The sequence below is a fragment of the Sorex araneus genome, chromosome X, assembly GCF_027595985.1.
Source record: "Sorex araneus isolate mSorAra2 chromosome X, mSorAra2.pri, whole genome shotgun sequence".
In the NCBI taxonomy this organism is placed as follows: domain Eukaryota; kingdom Metazoa; phylum Chordata; class Mammalia; order Eulipotyphla; family Soricidae; genus Sorex; species Sorex araneus.
In genome coordinates this window covers 241,681,207-241,693,443 of record NC_073313.1, presented here as the reverse complement: position 1 = coordinate 241,693,443, position 12,237 = coordinate 241,681,207, and positions in this window count along the sequence as shown.

The following is a 12,237-nucleotide window of genomic DNA, read 5'->3' as shown; positions in this document are numbered from 1 at the left end:
TATTTATTTTTTTGCCACTTAGTGTCAAGTGTTATGATAATGCCAGGAGGTCAAAATATTATAAAAGTGAGCCAGTGTGAAAGAGCCCTTTCCTTTTGAGTCTAGTCTTACTTGCCAGGAAGAGACTACACAATTAGTTTTATTTTTATCCTGACATAATAAATTACTTTCACAAATGGTAATGCGGGTCACAAATAACATGTTATTTTCCTCCTTTCTCAGAAAAAAAAGGAAAGAAATTTTCACTAATCATAATTGCATATTTGCATATCAGAAAGCCTGCTGCTAATTCCAAAATGCATAGCTTTTTATAGTGGAATACTGGGGCCTGTCCTGTGTTCTGGTTCTGTGCCTCTGGAGAGACATGCAGTCGCTATCTGTGAAAAACGAGTCTCAGATGCTTAGTCTATCACTGTATCACTGTCATCCCGTTGCTCATCGATTTGCTCGTGGGGGCACCAGTAACGTCTTCATTGTGAGACCTGTTGTTACTCTTTTTGGCATATTGAATGCACCACGGGTAGCTTTCCGAGCTCTCTGACAGGGACGGAGGAATCGAACCCGAGTTGGCCGCGTTCAAGGCAAACGCCCTACCTGCTGTGCTATCACTATATTATATCCTGAAACATTAAAGAAAAACTCCTGCTGGGTATCAAAAAAGTCACTCTATATTTTCCAGTATCAAGCAGGGACTAAAGGGGCTGGAGCGATAGCACAGCGGGTAGGGCGTTTGCCTTGCACGCGGCCGACCCGGGTTCTAATCCCAGCATCCCATATGGTCCCCTGAGCACTGCCAGGGGTAATTCCTGAGTGAAGAGCCAGGAGTAACCCCTGTGCATCGCCGGGTGTGACCCAAAAAAAAAAAAAAAAAAAAAACAAGCAGGGACTAAAACTGAGGCGTGTTCTCAGTAATGTCTTCATTGTAGATTTCATTGCTGTGTCATGAGGACCTTCAGCATGTCACTCCTTTTCCTTTGTCACTCAGAGTCTCTGGAAATGGCTATTGAGGCTGCCACATTGTTTGACAGCACCCAATCACATGTGCTATCTTTTTAAAGTGGGGATAGGAGGAATCAGCCATTATTATTGAAGCACAACCTTGCATTTTTTGTCATCTGAAATACTAGCAATATTCAATATCACTTAGACTCTCGAATCTCTTAGTAGAATTCTAAAGAAGCACGTGGTTAACTAAAATGGAAGTGAATTTAGGAGATGCTGCCATCTATCCCATTATTAGTTACTACTACTACAACTACTACTACTATTACTACAATTACTACTACTACTAAATCTCCCTGAAGAGAGTGACGCAGAATCTCCTACCTTTGCGCCAGATTTTCTTCCCCAGGGCCTCTTGGAGGGTGGCGGGTTGAGTTTTTCCCTCCCTGCAGCAAGCAGAGCCCTGGCAGCTGAAAACCTTCAGAACCCAGCCAACAGCCATGCTCAAAGGCACTCTCCACACACTTGGATGAGCCTCACACATGAAGGAACCGGCAGAGAAACCCAGGCATGCAGGACTCAGGGCCGAGAGCTTGGATCAGGACTGGGCCTCCTCCACTCAGACCTCCCATTTTCCAGTAGCTTGGCAGTCACACTAACAAACTATCCCCGGAGCCATGTAATCCCATCAATGGCCAAGATCCAGAGACTATATAAAACAAAGTTCCTGGAAGCGCTCGGCCACACCTCTTATAGTCTAGCCCACTGATGTGCTTAAAGCAGCACATGTGTGTTTGGTTTTAACATACTTGCTTGTATTCTCTGATATACATTCTCCATCCCTCTCGGAAAGCCTGGCAAGCTACTGAGAGTATCCCGCCCTCACTGCAGAGCCTGGCAAGCTCCCCGTGGTGTATTCGATACGCCAAATACAGTAAAGAACAGGTCTCATTCCCCTGACTCTGAAAAGAGATGCCAATCGTTGAGTAAGGAGAGGCTGCTAAAATCTCAGGGCTGGGATGAATGGAGACATCACTGGTGCCTGCTCGAGCAAATCGATGAACACCAGGATGACAGTGATACAGTGATACTACTACTACTACTACTATTATCACTATTACATACACACAACCCAATTTGTGAAAGCTAATACAAGTACATTGTAAAAACCAACTTTATCTCCGATGTCTATACTTACTGTATTTTAATTACCTCTGATAATATGTAAGTGGACTGGAGCCATAGCATAGCAGTAGGGTGTTTGTATCTCCCCCACACGGCACAGCCTGGCAAACTACCCGTGGCATATTTGATATGCCAAAAACAGTAACAATAAGTCTCACAATAGAGATGTTACTGGTGCTCGCTTGAGCAAATCGATAACGGGATGACAGTGCTACAATATATAAATGATATAAATGGTCAGATTTAGTAACAATACAATGAAATACTGGTAAAATGAGAACACTTTTCTGATTTGTGTATGGGAAGATACTGAGGAACACATTTTTGACAAAGAGCAATACAAAATATTCCACTTGTTCACATTTACTTTCCCATATATACATACAAAGGCACAAATGCAAGATAACAGACTGCAAATTTGAACCTGAGTCTCCTGAAAGCTTCTTAATTATCAGATCCACTAAATCATAAATTCTTTTAAGAGCTATTTGCTTCAAATTGAATTAATAATATATGAGTTGTCTTAAATATTCATCAAGTAAAAAATAGAAGAAATAATAGTCTACAAAAATATAGTCTATAAAAATATAGTTTGTAAAAATATAGACTCCTCTAGTCTATATTTTTACGTTCTTTATTCATTGAAGATGACTTGCCCTCTTACTGGCTTCTTATAGGAATATATTTATATGAACATAATGAAACTTGGCATTCCTTTGCTGCAAATATACATTTGGGAAAAATAATACTTTATAATTTAAACTAAGGAAGTTACCATGAAGAAAAACAAAGAACTAATAGGAATAAGGAATTTTAAATACTTAATATGTATTTTAATTATTTGCTATAGAATTGAACTGTAAAATGAAATTAATCATTTTTTTCTGGTGATTTTTGCATTTGTCAATCCTGATGTCACCTTACCCATCTAAGGATTATGCCACGTGAATTTTTTAAATATTTGTGCAAGAACTGTACTAAGGACAGAACTACTGCATCTCCAAAGTATAGTATGATTTTTGTTATAAATCAATAACAAAGGATGTAGAAAAACTAGAGAACTGAATGGAAAGACCAGGAAGAGTATTCCCCTACATTAACTATCCTGCAATGTTCCATAGACAGAAACATTTGTATACATTTCTCCCCTATTTGCATGTCAGACCCAAGATAGTAGGAGAACCCATACATAAGGGATAGTTCTTCCCACAGAGTTTTCTGAGAAATCACTAATTCCTCAGAATACACTAAGAAGCAAAGTCTATTTTGCATTTTTATACAATATAGCACTGTAGCACTGTCGTCCACTATTCATCGATTTGCTTGAGCGGGCACCAGTAACGTCTCCATTGTAAGACTTGTTGCTGTGTTGGGCATATCGATTGCGCCACGTGGAGCTTGCCAGGCTCTCTGAGTGGGACAGAGGAATTGAACCCACATCGGCTGTGTGCAAGGCAAATGCCCTACCTGCTGATAGTAACATTGCAACTTCTATATTACTATGCATGAAAACACATAGCTATTATGTCAGTGTTTTTTCTTTTTGTTGTTGTTATTGTTGTTTTATGGGGGTGGGATTGGAGGGGGTCCCACACCTAGCTGTGCTCAGGGTTTAGTCCTGGTTCTGAGTTCAGGAATATATCCTGGTGATGCTGAGATTTACATAGTGGTGCTAAGGATGAAACCTGAATCAGCTGTGTATAAGGCCTTATGAGTTGTACTAACTCTCCAGTTCGGTATTTATTAAAATCAGCTCCCCTGCCCATCCTTTTGGGGGCCATGCCTAGCAGTGTCCTGGGAATTATATGATATTGGGGACTGCACCTGGGAGGGCCTCCCATAAGCAAAGTATGCACTCAGTGTGCTGAGTTATTTTTCCAGTCCTTATGTTATAAAAACACCAATAGTGGAATGTTTTCTGAAAGCAGGGTCAACAGGCAGAGAATAGAAAAACCTGAGAGCACTCCAGCACCACCCACACTAAGCACGCTGAATGCCTGAGCTAAGTACAGATCCCACATGAAGCCTTACTGAGAAAATCCCCTGGAGAGCCTGACCTCCACTGTCGGAAGGTTTGCTGATGTGGAGCACAAACCTGCCCTGATTTCTGAGTTACCGAGGCTTCCTCAAAATGGGAAGAAGGGTGACCCAGAAGCTGAAACTCAGAACTCTTAAATGAGAATAAGATATGTCTGATGAGCAGAAATTAGCATGTGAACTTACTGTTCCACTCTAACATCATCTGAAGTAGAGATAAGGTAGAAAGCCAGACAGCCCTCAGCCCCGTGTTAAACAGCCCAGTATTCTTTTAGAACAGAGAGCAGCCAGAGGGTGACATTTACCATTTTAAGTGGAGGGTGAAGCAGCAGTAGATCGAGTGATATCTCGAGTGATATCGAGTGGTATCAGTACAAATAAGAACAGAAGAAAACACTCCTTCTCCCTACAACATCACTTATATCATTTGTCATTCCATTGATCTTTGATTTGCTCAAGTGGGTACCAGTAACATCTCCATTCATCCATGCTGCATGATAGTGTAGCTCAATGGTATCTGCTCGCTCCAGGAACAGGAAGAGCCTCAAATCATTCATTCAGGGTTTTGACAAAGAAGTCTGACCATTTCCTTGGTGGGTGGCCACGCGGTCTTTTATTGTCCTGTGGACAACTAGCTAGCTCTAGTACAGCGATTATCTCTGAATTGCATTACATGACCAGGCAATCTGATTTTTGACGCCTTAGCAAATGAGACATTGTCCCTGATTCTTGATCGTCGACAGAGGTCGGAACTCCAGATTCCTTCTCTCACTTGAGTGAGACGTGATACTCCAAGCATAGCTCTTTTGATTCCTCTTTGGGATACCAGACTAGCCTTCTCATCCTGTTTGTGTAGGGCCCAGGTCTCTAAGATGTATGCTAGTGCAGGAAGAATGGTGGAGTCGAAAAGATGTGCCCGGAGCCAGAGGTTCTTCATCCTCTTAACCACTTCTTCAATGTTCTTGAAGGCATTCCATGCTGCTCTCTTCCTCCTGTGCAGTTCTGACACAAAGTCATTTCTCATGTTGAGTTTTTGACCCAGGTATGCATAGCTGCTGCATTCGGAGATGTTCGTTCCATTGAGAGCAAATGGAGCTTCAGGGACCAGTTCATTTTTCATGAACATTGTTTTGGTGAGATTCAGCTGCAGTCCGACCTTTCCTCACTTGCAGTTGAAGTCGACCAACATTTGTGCTGCTTGGCTAATGTTTGGTGTTATGAGAACGATGTCATCAGTGAAGCGGAGGTGGTGTAGCTGCTGACTGTCTTCACTCCCATTCCTTCCTATTCCAATTGTTGCATGATGTTCTCAAGGGTGGCACTGAAGAGTTTTGGTGAATTGCTAGGAGTGATCTCAGCAAAGAGCCAGGAGTAAGCACCAATTACTGCTAGATATAGCCCCAAAACAAAATAAATAAATAAGTATCTTTTTAACACATCTGTTAACATATATGTTTTGATGAGAGAAAATATTAAGAGAAATAAGATTTATATCATAGGAATTCCAGAGAGAGAGAGAAAAGTAAAAAGGGGAAAGAAATGCTAGTGTAAGAAATAATATTCATCACTGCTATGAGTGCCTCCAAACCAAAAAACAAACTAACTAAAGAAATAGTAGAAAAAAAATAAATAGTAGTCAAGAATTTCCTTAGATGACAGAAGCATATGCTCTGATCCAGGAATCCCTGAGTCCAAACAGAAGAATACCAAGATCTTCAAGCAAAATGGCAAGAACTAAAGAACAAAAAGCATTATGGACGCCTAATGGCAGCATGAACAAATCGAAGACTCACATATAAAGGAAGTCTCATAAGACTCAACACTTTATTTGAATTTCTCAAAAATAATTCTATAAGAGTGGATAGTATGACACAAAGTCTTGAATGAAAAAAACTTCTACCCAAGAATCCTTTCTTCTGCCACCTTAATACTCAGACTTGAAGAAGTAGTAAAAATGATCCGAGACAAACAACATCTAAAAGCACTCATAGCTTTTAAACCAGTTGCTCAAAACTTAACAGTCTCCTGTAAGAGGCAAGGATATCCTACTTAGTAACAGAAAGATGCACAAAACCCCTAAAATTTGAAAAGAAAGAAAGCAATAAAGGGCACTCAAAGAATGAACTCAAGACTTAGATGATTTATATCTGAAAAAGAAAATAAGCTTAAGACTACATGGTATCCTCAAAACGGTTAGGAAAACAATAGCATAAAGAGACAAATAGAAGTGATTCACTGCATAAATATAAACAGTGTATTTATATTTATGTAAAATAAAATATGATATATGAATAATATATAAAATATATAAAACACATCAAATGGAGAAAATAAGGGAATCTTAAAGGAAAAAAGTCAAAATGAAAACCCTCCAAAATGTTTCAGAGAAAAATGGCAATAAATTCCTGCTTTTTCAAAAAGTATCTAAATGTCTTAACATGAAAAACAAACTGGTTCCTGAAGCTCCATTTGCTCTCAATGGAATGAACATCTCCGAATGCAGCAGCTAATGTGTACCTGGGTTGAGAAATCAACATGAGGAACGACTTGGTGCCAGAACTGCGCAGGAGTAAGAGAGCAGTGTGGAATGCCTTCAAGAGCGTAGAAGAAGTGGTTAAGAGGATGAAGAACCTCTGATTCCAGGCACATCTTTTCGATTCCACCATTCTTCCTGCACTAACACATGCCTCAGATAGATGGGCCCTATGCAAACAGGATGAGAATGCTATTCGTGTATCCCAAAGGGGAATCGAAAGAGCTATGCTGGGAATATCATGTCTCACTCAAATGAGAGAAGGAATCTAGAGTTCTGACCTCTGTCGATGGTCAAAAATCAGGGATGCTGTCTCATTTGCCAAGGCATCAAAAATCAGATGGGCCGGTCATGTCATGTGATTCAGAGACGACCGCTGTACTAGAGCTGTTACTGACTGGATTCCACAGGACATCAGAAGACCTCGTGGCCGCCCACCAACTAGATGGTCAGATTTCTTTGTCAAATCCCTGAATGAACGATTTAAGGCTCTTCCTGTTCCTGTAGCAAGCAGATATCATTGGGCTGCACTAGCATGCGACAGGGACAAATGGAGATGTTACTGGCGCCCGTTCGAGCAAATTGAAGATCAACGGGACTACAAGTGATACAAGTGATTTAAATGTCAGTAGATTTAACTCTCTAATCAAAAGACATGAAATGGCTAGATGAATCAGGAAACAAAAATCTTATTTTTGGGACTGGAGTAATAGCACAACGGGTAGGGTATTTGCCTTGCACTCGGGTTCAATTCCCAGCATCCCATATGGTCCTCTGAGCACTGCCAGGAGTAATTCCTGAGTGCATGAGCCAGGAGTAACCTCTGTGCATTGCCAGGTGTGACACAAAAAACAAAAATAAAAAAAAAAGCTGACTTTCTACTGCTTAAAGTGACAAACTTGAACTCTTGTGAAAAACATAGACTTGAATAAAAGGATGGAAAAGCAATCAGACAGGCAAATCTTAACCTGAAATAAAATATCATATTCTTTGCTTAAAGATTAATAAAAGCTCAGGGTTAAAAAAAAGTTTAGATAAAGTAGGGAGAATATTGTAAAAGGCTGTTACTAAATGTAAGTTGTGGTCTGGAAATGGATGAATAAAATCTGAAAGGAAGAATGTAGTGGCAAGAATTCTTATGGGAAGGGCCAGCGAGAGAGTATATCCAGGATGGTGCTTGCCTTGCACACGACTGACTGGGGTTCAATCCCCGGTATCTATATGGTCCCCTAAGCACCATCAGGAGCAATGCCTAGGTGAAGAACCAGGAGTAACCCCTGTGCATTGCTAGGTGCGGCCCAAAACCAGAACATAAAGAATTGTGACAGGAGCAAGACCACTAATGAGACCCCCCTACCGGTCTCTCTTTCTGGACTGTGCATTTGTCTTGTGACCTTAAAGCAACATTATATCCATAACTGAGTTCATTTATGAGAAAAATGTAAGGATTTCACAGGTGTATTAGGATGTTTATTTGTTGACTTTGTGTTAATCAAAAGAAAAGTTATCCTGGGTAGGTATGACTTAGGTGAGTCTTTTAAAAGGGTCTAGGAACAATAAGCCTAATAAAAAATAAGCTTAGTATATTGGCCATATTGGCCTTGAGAAAGAAAAACACCATGTTAGGGAAAGAACTATATGGGCAGGGAATGGTGGGTGGCTTCTTGTAGTGAGGGGCCTCAATTATTTAGAAAGAAACAAGTTCTGGCAAGAAACAAACAGCGAGTTTGAAAGAGAGTCTCCAATATTCTATGAGAATTCAGGCCCAGCAATACTTTTAGCTCCCAGCTTTTGAGATTCTGGATAAAGGATACATCTAAATCCTGCCTGGACTCATTATCCACAGGAGCTTTGAGATAGTAGCACCGCACTGTTGTCCCATTGTTCATTGATTTGCTGGAGCGGGCACCAGTAACATCTCCATTGTGAGACTCGCTGTTACTGGTTTTGGCATATTGAAAACACCATGGGGAGCTTGCTAGGCTCTGCTGTGTGGGCAAGATAGTCTCGGTAGCTTGCTGGGCTCTCCAAAAGGGACAGAGGAATGGAACGCAGGTCGGCCACGTGCAAGACAAATGCCCTATTCTCTGTGCTATCGCTTCAGTCCAAGGAATCGCAAAACCAGTTTTCTGGTTGCATTTTTAGCACTGTAGCACTGTCCTCCCATTGTTCATGGATTTGCTCGAGCGGGTGCCAGTAACATCTCCATTGTGAGACTTGTTATTGTTTTTAATCTGATAAGTTTATAGTATTTTCTTATGGAGCTTAAAAAGAAAAAGCTTAACTTACAAAGGAAAGTTGAAATATTTTGACGCTAAGACATATTAATAAAATGTATAGTTCTTTTTTTAATTTGGAAGACTAAGTCATATACAAAAACTAAAGAAAAAGACAGGAGGTTAAGGATGAGCATATGATGAAAAGAGTTCAAAGCAGCTTGGGAACAAACTCGGCAGTGAGTCTCAATGTGTTTGTGCTCGTGTGCTATGAAAATAAAATTATAATCAGTGTTCTATTTCTAGGCTCATGAGTCACTTAAAGTCTTGTTGTGTCTATATATTGTGACCAGTCACTGGACAGCTAAGGCTGTCTCTTTTATGCCAATAAGTAGGCTATATTTAGCTTTTTCTCACTTTACTCAAATTGATGTGTAGTGTTTCTTTTTAAAAAAATGTGGCAGTATAATTATTCCATTTAGAAAAACTTTACATCGAAATAACAATTTTTTGTTTTCTAAGGATGATGTAGCATAGTTCCATAAATGGAATAACTTAGATAATAAAAATTTCTCACAATTCAGGAATCCAAGATTAAAATGTCTATAAAGTTGACTCCTTAAGAGAACTGAAGCATTTCTTTCTTGTTTTTCTCCTAACTTAATGATGATCTGCTGAAAACTTTTGATGTTCCACAGTTTATGGATGTATCAGTCTAGATCTCAGTTATTGTGTTTTTGTCATATTTTTCCCTGTATGTCTTCTTATTGTCTACCCTCTATTCATGTATGTATCCAAAATTTTTTTCTAAATGGATTCTTAATATTTTAGGTCATAGTTTTTGTCATATTCTTCCAGGTTATGGATGTATCAGTCGATCTCAGTTATTGTGTTTATATCATATTTTTCCCTGTATGTCTTCTTATTGTCTTCCTTCTATTCATGTATGTATCCAAAATTTTTTCAAAATGGATTCTTAATATTTTTGGTCATAGTTTTTTGTCATATTCTTTCAGGTTTCTGAAATCAGTTCTGCATACCTCATCAACAATTAAAAATATTTTAGGTAAGCAGCATACAAGTAGTACAAGGGGTTAGGTGCTTGTCTTGCCAAAAGTCAACTGTGATTTAATCTCTCGTGTCATATATGGTCTCCAAAGCATGCCAGAGTGATTCTTCCACATAGAATTGGAGCAAATCTTGACTACAGATGGGTGTGCCTCCCCACCCAAACCAACCAAAATTAAATTAAATATAAATATTTTAGGAATCAGTTCATAGACATAAAAATGACTCAAGCAGTTTTTACATAAATCTATTAAGATCAGATATTTTAAAAATAGAGGTATTCTAAATACCTACTCTTACCTACAGAATTCACATTGGATATTTTTCATCTTTGGGAGCTCTGATAAAATCAAAAGGAACAATGAATACTAAATACACAAGCATTTTGAAATTGATATTCCTCTTTCTATCTAAGTATTTTGTTCAAATATATCTCTGAAGCATTTTTGTCTCTCATCTTTTCTTGAAACTAAATCTCAAATGAAGTTACCATAATTTTAACTATTGTGTGTGAAAGTTTTTTGGACATTGAATTTATGTTTACTTAAAGTTTTGACAGGAATTTCAAAATGCTGATGTTTCAGATGATGATTTCTTAGAATTTGTTTTGTTTATAGTTAAGTAAGAATTTGTTCATTAACTACTAATGAAAAAATTCTTTTATTGTAAAATATCTAAATTGTAATATTTCCTCTTTGGAATTATTGTACGATTTTTCATTTTCTAATAAAAATTTTACTTGTCACATAAGTGGTCTGAATGGTGAAGGTGAGCCTTAATTTTTAAAAATGACACAGATTTTAGAATAGCAGACTTAGTTTCCCAGTAATTGGGTTTCACTACAGAAATGTCTCAAAATAAAGATATATCTTAACCTACGATATTCAGTCTAGTGTTACACTTCCATTTGCTATGAAGAGAATTTAGGTTGCATGTTGATGTGCATGAACTGGCAAAGGAACGCAGGTGTAGAAAACAATAATTATTTTCTAAAACTGTTTTAAAAAAATAACATCTCATATCATTTAAAGTCAATATCCTGAACCAATTAAAAGGCAGAGTGATCAAACAGATCAGAAAACTGAAGACAACTTTTTACTGCTTAAAAGAAATTCACTTGAAATATCATGATAAACATAGGCTCAAATATTGGAAAACAATCATATAGACAAATGGTAGTCTAAAATTTCAGTGATATACATACTTATAGTAGACAAAATAGACTCCAAAAAAGAAAATAAAGAACAGAGCTGAACTTTATATAGTGATCAAAAAACCTATGTTTCAAACAAAATGCAATTTTGAAAAGTGTATGTGTCACCTCTTATCCCTCTTTCCTTGACTTGCAAAAAATGTCCTTAGTCTACAGTATTCTAAACTCACATAGTTCTCCACTGATAACTGGTCTGAATTCTTGATTGCACACAGTGTCTCTCTGGTCCTTCTTTATAAGTTCATGGCATCATTCCATGCTGAAATCCTACTTCTGAACTGAGGCTAACTTCATTTAGCCAATATTATGTTATTAGAAATGACATTAGAAGTCTATGGTTGGACAGAGTACTTATGTCTAATGTTTAGTTTATTCTCAAGAGAAAGACATATATTAGATTACCTTGATTTTTTATAAATATAAAAAAATAAGTGTGGTAGATTTGTCCTGTCCAAGGTATTTATTCCAGGTAAGGATAGACTAGTCCCTCCAGCTGACTGCAGACATATAAGCAAACTGAACCAAAAATTACAGGGCCATGTCATTATATGAAGACATAAATTGTCAAAATTTATGAAATGCAACAAAAGCTGTACTAAAAGGAAAGTCTATAGGAACAAAACTGTCACTGTCACTGTCGTCCCATTGTTCATTGATTTGCTTGAGCAGCTACCAGTAACGTCTCCATTGTGAGACTTGTTACTGCTTTTGGCATATCGAATACACCATGAAATTAAAAAAATTAAAAGAAAAATCTTAGACAATCTAAATGCACCCTAAGGAAACACAAAGTGAAAAAGAAAGGAAACACAAAATGAAAAAGAAAAATATGTTTAAAGTCACTAGAACAAAAATAATAAAAATCAGAGTTAAAATAAACAAGCCATAAACAAAAAGACAACAAAAAAGATCAATGAAACCAAAAGCTGGTTCTTTGGAAGAAAAAACAAAATTTATAAACCTTATAAAAAATTAAAATGAAAAGTAATAAATATAATCATAAATAGGAGAGAAAAAATTGCTGAAATATGGCAAAAAGATAT